The sequence below is a fragment of the Ictidomys tridecemlineatus genome, chromosome 4, assembly GCF_052094955.1.
Source record: "Ictidomys tridecemlineatus isolate mIctTri1 chromosome 4, mIctTri1.hap1, whole genome shotgun sequence".
NCBI lineage: Eukaryota > Metazoa > Chordata > Mammalia > Rodentia > Sciuridae > Ictidomys > Ictidomys tridecemlineatus.
The window spans coordinates 179565335-179571905 of record NC_135480.1 but is presented as its reverse complement, the minus strand read 5'-3'; positions in this window follow the sequence as shown (position 1 = coordinate 179571905).

Sequence of the window (6571 nt, the reverse complement as noted above, 5' to 3'; positions counted from 1 at the left end):
TGACCCCACACCAGTCTTCCTGAGTCAAAACATGCATTTTAACAAGCTGTCAGGTGTTTCCTATGTGTATTCATGTCTAAGAAACACTATAAAAATGGCAGCACTGATTAGAAACCTCTCTTTTATGGCTCGATCACTGATTCTCAGCTTGCTTTAAGACAGAATTGGGGCCTGTCACCCTGGCTGTTGCTGACACCTTTAACCTCATTTAGCTCTTCTCTCTGCTTTTCTTTGTTTCTGGCTCTTCAGTGTCCTGGCAGATCTTTGATAAATAAAACCAGCCCATTGAGTGCCATGCTCCTGTGCCATGAACACACTGACCAAAGCATACTGACTTGGCATCTAAATCTAATTAACTTACTTCTTAAGTATGTGTTTTTTCTTTTTTTTTTTTTAATTGGGGTGAAATAAAAAATTTTCCATTTTAACCATTTTTAAGCATATGGTTCAGTGGTACAAAGTACATTCACACAATTGTGTCATCATCACTACTATCCATCTCCAGAACTTTTAGCACATGATTTTGAAAAATCAACCTCTTAAAGCTACATTTCTATCTATGGGTAATATTATTTATACCTGCAAAATATTTGAAGCATTAAATGAAATAATATATAATATGTCTAGAGCCCATAGATATTCAATAAATAATGAAAACCTTCCTTCCATTTAAAGTAGGTTTTCAGACAGCTCTCTTTCACAAGAGATATTGCCTTTAGAAGTCCACTGAAAAGAATTTTTTAAAGTATACAAAATCTACATGTTCTGGGCACATTATTGCCTTAGAACACTGAAATATGTAAAATAGAAGTATCCTATAAGCTATAAAATTGGACAATTTGAAACAGTTAAACAGCAGCCAATTACATTTTGCTGGGAAAATTACATTTTGGGAAGCACCAACCCTTGTGTTCCCACTATATAGAAATTCTTGTATGGTCTATATTTAGATTATGTTATTAACAGTTTAAGTACAATCATTATCCTAATATCAATAACATTCACAAATATTGCTTTCAACCTTGGGGCTTATCCACTTGGATATAGTATTTGAATTCCATTAATGTACACATTATCTTTTAAGGAGAATGCTAAATTGCAAACTTGGGTTACATGTAGTAAACTGAAAAGATTAGTTTAACTTCAGAATGAGACTAATTAGAATACAGGAAGGGAATTTAGAGATCTTCTTTTCTAACACACTTATTTTATATACAAGAAGATGAATATCCGGAAAGATCTAATAAGTTGCCCACAATCACATGATGAGTTACCAGCAAAGCTGGGACCAAAGCCCAGGTTCCAGGAGGGCGTCCTGGTATTCACTGGACCTTGAGGAATGGGCAACACTGCAGCAGCATAGGTTACATGAAGGGACCATAGAGGGGTGGAGAGCCTGCCAGGTAAGGGCTCAACAGAAGTGATTTCACAGAGCCTGGCTATTCAACTGAGCGACTCAGTGATTGTGTCCAGGGAGAATCATAAAGAGGGGAGACTAGGAAGAGAAATTAAGACGAGGCTTTGTGATGAAAGGAGAGATCTTCTCAGACTCTCTTGTAACACAAAAGGCCAAAAGATCTAGGAAATTCTTGTTTTTGATTTCACAATTTACAAGGCTCTTCCATATTTATATTCTCATGTGATCACTATAGCAATCATGAAAAGTTGGTATTTTGCAGAAGATAATCTAATACACAGGAAGTCAACGTTCTTTGCAAAGCCAAGACTTAAGAGAGACCCCCCACATACACATAGAAAGTCTGTGTTATGATTCTTAAAAACATGAGCTCTGGAGCCAGATCCCTTAGATTCAAACCTTTCTATTTCCGTATAGAAGCCATATGACTTTGAGAAAATAAAGGGACTAAAATTTGCAGTGTTTATTATGTGCCAGGCACTGTTCTAAATACACATGCAGGCCATCCCTGACTTACAATGGTTTGACTAATAATTTTTGACTCTGTGATGATGCAAATATTATAAGCATCCAGTAGAAACTGTACTTTGACTTTTGATATTTTCCCAGTCTAACAAGGAACAGTAGGATACTCTCTTGTGATGATGGGCAGGACAGACAGCTGCAGCTCCCAGGCAGTCCCCTGGCAGCCACCTTGGCAGTAATCTTGCCAAGTAACCTCTACTCTACAATGTAGTGTTGCTATCATGTTCTATAGTGTATTAAATGCATTTTGATGATATTTCCAACTTACTATAAGTTTATCAGGATGAGACCCCATTGTACATATTGGCAAATCTATACTATTCATTTATTTCAACAACCCAAAGAAGCATATTCTATTATTATCACCATTTTAAATCCCTTCTATCTGCCAAAAATTTAAAGGAAGGAAAGAAGGAAGATGTGTCTAAGGAGAAAATGAGAAAGGTGTTTCTTCCCTAGATTCCCTGTTCTTTAATTTATAAGGTAATCTCAACTCCTTGGTATCCCACTAGCTCACTTACTCCCTGTAATATTGTCTTAGATTAAATTATTTTTCAAAAATATTCACTTTCTCTTCTCTCCCTCGTAGGAGGAGTCTACTTCCCCTCCCTGGACATCAGGTTCAGCCATGTGAATTGCTTTGGTCAAGGAGGTTTAGCAGATAAACAAACTTGAAATGTCCTACAATTGGATTTTCTCTCTTTTTCTTCTTCCCTAAGAAGAGCTTCCTCAGGAGAGCTACAGCTCCTTTAGCCTGGGATTCAGAGTGACTACAGATCTGCACCAGCCACCAAATGTTCCAATGGCTGAGTGCCTCCAGTTCTACAGAAAGTGTAATACTAGCCCATTCCAAGAAATTTTTGTAGACTGTGGATAGAAGAATGGGAAAGTAGCTCAGGAGTAGAGTGTGTACCAAACATATATAAAGCCCTGAGTTCCATCTCAGCACACACACACAAAAAAAGAGTCTAGATCCATGTGTACCTTACCAGCAGAGCACCTGCTCTGACCTAAGCTGCTGCAAACTGAACCAGATGATTAAACAGAAAAGGAACTGTAACCTTCTACTGCTACTCACAGTATTTTCACTGCAACAAGTATTCTTTTAATTTAAAAGAACCAAACTGTTAAGTAACAGGATTTAGAATTTTTACCCCAGCAAACACACAGAAGAGAAAACTAAGAACAGAACTTAATAAAATCTCTTAGCAGTCACCAGGAATTTACAAAGTAGGACCATGATACCAGCTAGAGACCTCCTTACTCTCTCAGCCCTCTAGAGAATATACATGATTAGTCCTTTCTCCCTATACCAGCAGTGATATAAGGACATTCTACAAGACTAGAGTCTTGGATCCTCTCATTCACAAGTAGCAGGATCACCCTTTTGTCCATCTCAATCAGTGCCAACAGTGAGGGAAACTTCACGTACTTTCGGAGCATCTGGATAATGAAGATACAAAAGTTTTCCACCTAATGATGATAAAGTGCACCATTAGGTTAATAATCAGCTTGTAAGCCCAACAATTATATTGAATAATAGAGGTTCAGGAGATGTGTTCTTTTAAATTTTTGCATAAATCACACTTCTATAAATTGAATCTCATTGTAAATGCACCAATGTACTATTTAAAGAAATGCCAACATTAAGGAATGTTGAAAATCTTTCATAAAGAAAATCACTGCACTCTGGTATTTGTTATGGAATTTTTACACACTGGGTATTCCTAAACCATGGAACATCTGGAGTACTTCCCCTGCAGGGGGCAACCCTATCCCAATGACAACAATAATGTTAAAATGCTTGGCATCATTTTTTATTTTAAAAGTTCTTTACCAACATACACTAATCTTCACAACATTCAAGGGAGGTAGATAAGTATTACAACACTTTCACAGATGGAGAAACTGAGACAGAGATTAGTAGATTGTATTGAAGGGCATAACATATGGCACAACTGGAAAAAGAATCTGTTGCAGTCACAGGTCACTGATGACCTTTCCCACGTTCTGAGTCTCACTAACATAAAAGTATCAGGTGGAGCATGGAAATGAGTCATCCATGATTTGGCTAGCTAAGGCTGAAAGTTACCTTGTTGATACTGGATGCTGACTATGCTGTCCTTTGGCAAGCATTCCCCACACATTCTCACATGCTTCCACCTCCAAATGGGAGAGGGGAAGATACTCTAAGTACAGGAGGGGCTAAAGAAACAGGGTGGGGAAGTAAGACAGAAGAGAAAACCCAGACTGATGTCAAAGCAAGGGAGAAGAATAGGACCAACTGGGAACCAGTCCAACAGAAAGGAAAGCCACAGTAGAAATGAAGTGTCATTCGTCTGAAAAGCTCAGGCATCCAGAAATGCTATTAAAAGGGTCATTCTTAGCAATGACATTACAGAGCCATTCCTCGTGGCTTTGCCAAATATAATTATCAGGTCGTTCTGACATTCCCAGGAGGCAAAATCATTCCTTTCCTCTGGTCCAGACCAAGTGCTGATATAATTGACCTGACACTGCAGAAACTGTTGACAACTCAAATGCACTCTCCCACCATGCCACCTCTCTTCCTCTGCTCTGCTTTAGTCTCTTCTGAAACAAAATGAAAACACATCTTACGATTCTCCATGCAAAATCCTAAGATATTTCCTAAATCTTTGATGCATCATAGTGTAGGATTCCATGTTAGATTTTTGTAAAGAGGCTGTGAGAAGCATACACAGGAATACCAACCCCTCCCAGCCAATGCTCCTTGGTACCTTTTCTGATTGTTCTAGCATGGAACCAGTCTAAGAGATGATGAATGGCATACCACCAGCTGCAATGGAAGTATTGATGGCAGAGGCAGTGTTAAATGAGAAGGGTGACCCAGGACCCAGCAGGGAGGGGCTAGTGTCATATGAACAGGTGGAAAGTGGCAACACAACACACACAGGTGGACAGGCAAACATCAGAGCAAAGATTTGATAGCCCAAGAAAATATGGGTGGAGGTCCTGGCTGAGAGGCCAGCAGTAGCATTAGTTTGTCTAGGCCTTTCCTAGGTCAGAGCCCAAATACCATTCCTCCCTGTATTTCAATCACAGCATCATTTTTTCAGGCATCTAGCTTTAACACCTTGCCCTTCGTTACCCCAAAAAGCAATTACAACCACCAAGCCTTACTGATTCCACTTCAGCAATACCCTTCACATTGGTCCCTCTAGGTTTTATTACACCCTTCTCTGATCTCATCCTAACCAGACCAAACCCTCCTACCTGATATCCTGACTCCAGTCTTCTCTCACAGTTTCATCTTCTAATCTTCCTCCTGGAGTTCAGTTCTGATCACAGTACTGCCCAACTTGGAAATTCCTATGCCTTCATTGCCTCCTATTTATGTGTCTCATCTTGAATCTTCAACTGGACCTTGCATCTAGTGAAATTCCTATGCTTTTCCACCTGCCAAAATGGCAACCCTAAAGACTTATTGCAAATGCCACCTCCTTCACGAGGTCTTCCTTCAAGCTTCTTAGATCTCTGCTCTCACAAGTGTGCCTGAAGACATACACTGACCAACTACGTGAGAGCTCTCTATAAGCCTTACCTCCTAACTGGGCTGTGCCCATGATTTGCCCTAGTAGGGGATAGTGAACTGTCTTAACATTTATCTGTCTATTCCCTACAATACCTACAAAGAAATGGTTATTGCATTTCCATATCAGGTAATGAACAGCTCAAAAATTAAATGAGTTGGGATGTTTTGTACTTGTTCATAAATGAATGCTGTAAGAAGTATCCTAATGTGATCTGACTCGGGATAAAACAAATCCATGATGTAGCTCCAAGGGAAGGGCTGAGGGCAGGCAGGTGGGATTTAAAAGACCTGGAGCTGAGGCTCTGCTTTGCACTTACTAGCCGTAGGCTTGGTGCCAGGTTGTTCTCAGGGCATCATTTTCTTTTGCAGGATTTCACAGGATTAAGAATCAAATGAGACACATTTGTGAACTCTACGCAAGTGGTTCTCAATCCCAATTATGCACCATAAACACCTATAAGGCTCCCCAAAACTACAGAGTACCAGGCCCCAACCCAGGTGAACTGGATCAGAATCCTCTGGAAGTGGGACCCAGTGGGATTAATTATTTATAAAATACTGCTTCTAATGCATAGCCAACATTGCAAACTACTGTTATAAAGTCATAAATACCATTAACAGTAGAGCAAGGTGCTTTAGGCTGCTGGCTTAATTATCCTTTATTTGTTCAGTTAGAAATTAGCTCAGTGCTTTTATAGTTCAATTAAAATATACTACTGTATGCCAACATTTTGTATGTTGTTCTACATTGTTGTTTGTGTGCCTAAGTCATAAGTTCTTACAGCAAGCAAAATAACCAGCCCACCACTGTACTGCCTCCCACCTCCTTTTTTTTTTTTTTTTAAGGTTGATAAATTAAAACTTCATAGGGTCTTCTACACCCTTGCTACTCAGAAGTGTGTTAACCAGTCAAGCAGAACTGGTATAACCTGGGAGCCTGTTAGAAATGCAGAATCTCGGTCCTCACTCCAGAATGTGCATACTAACAAGATGAATTAATAGGTGAAACAAAGGCAATCTTTTCTCAGTTCCTATCTGTGTTTAGGACCTGCTGT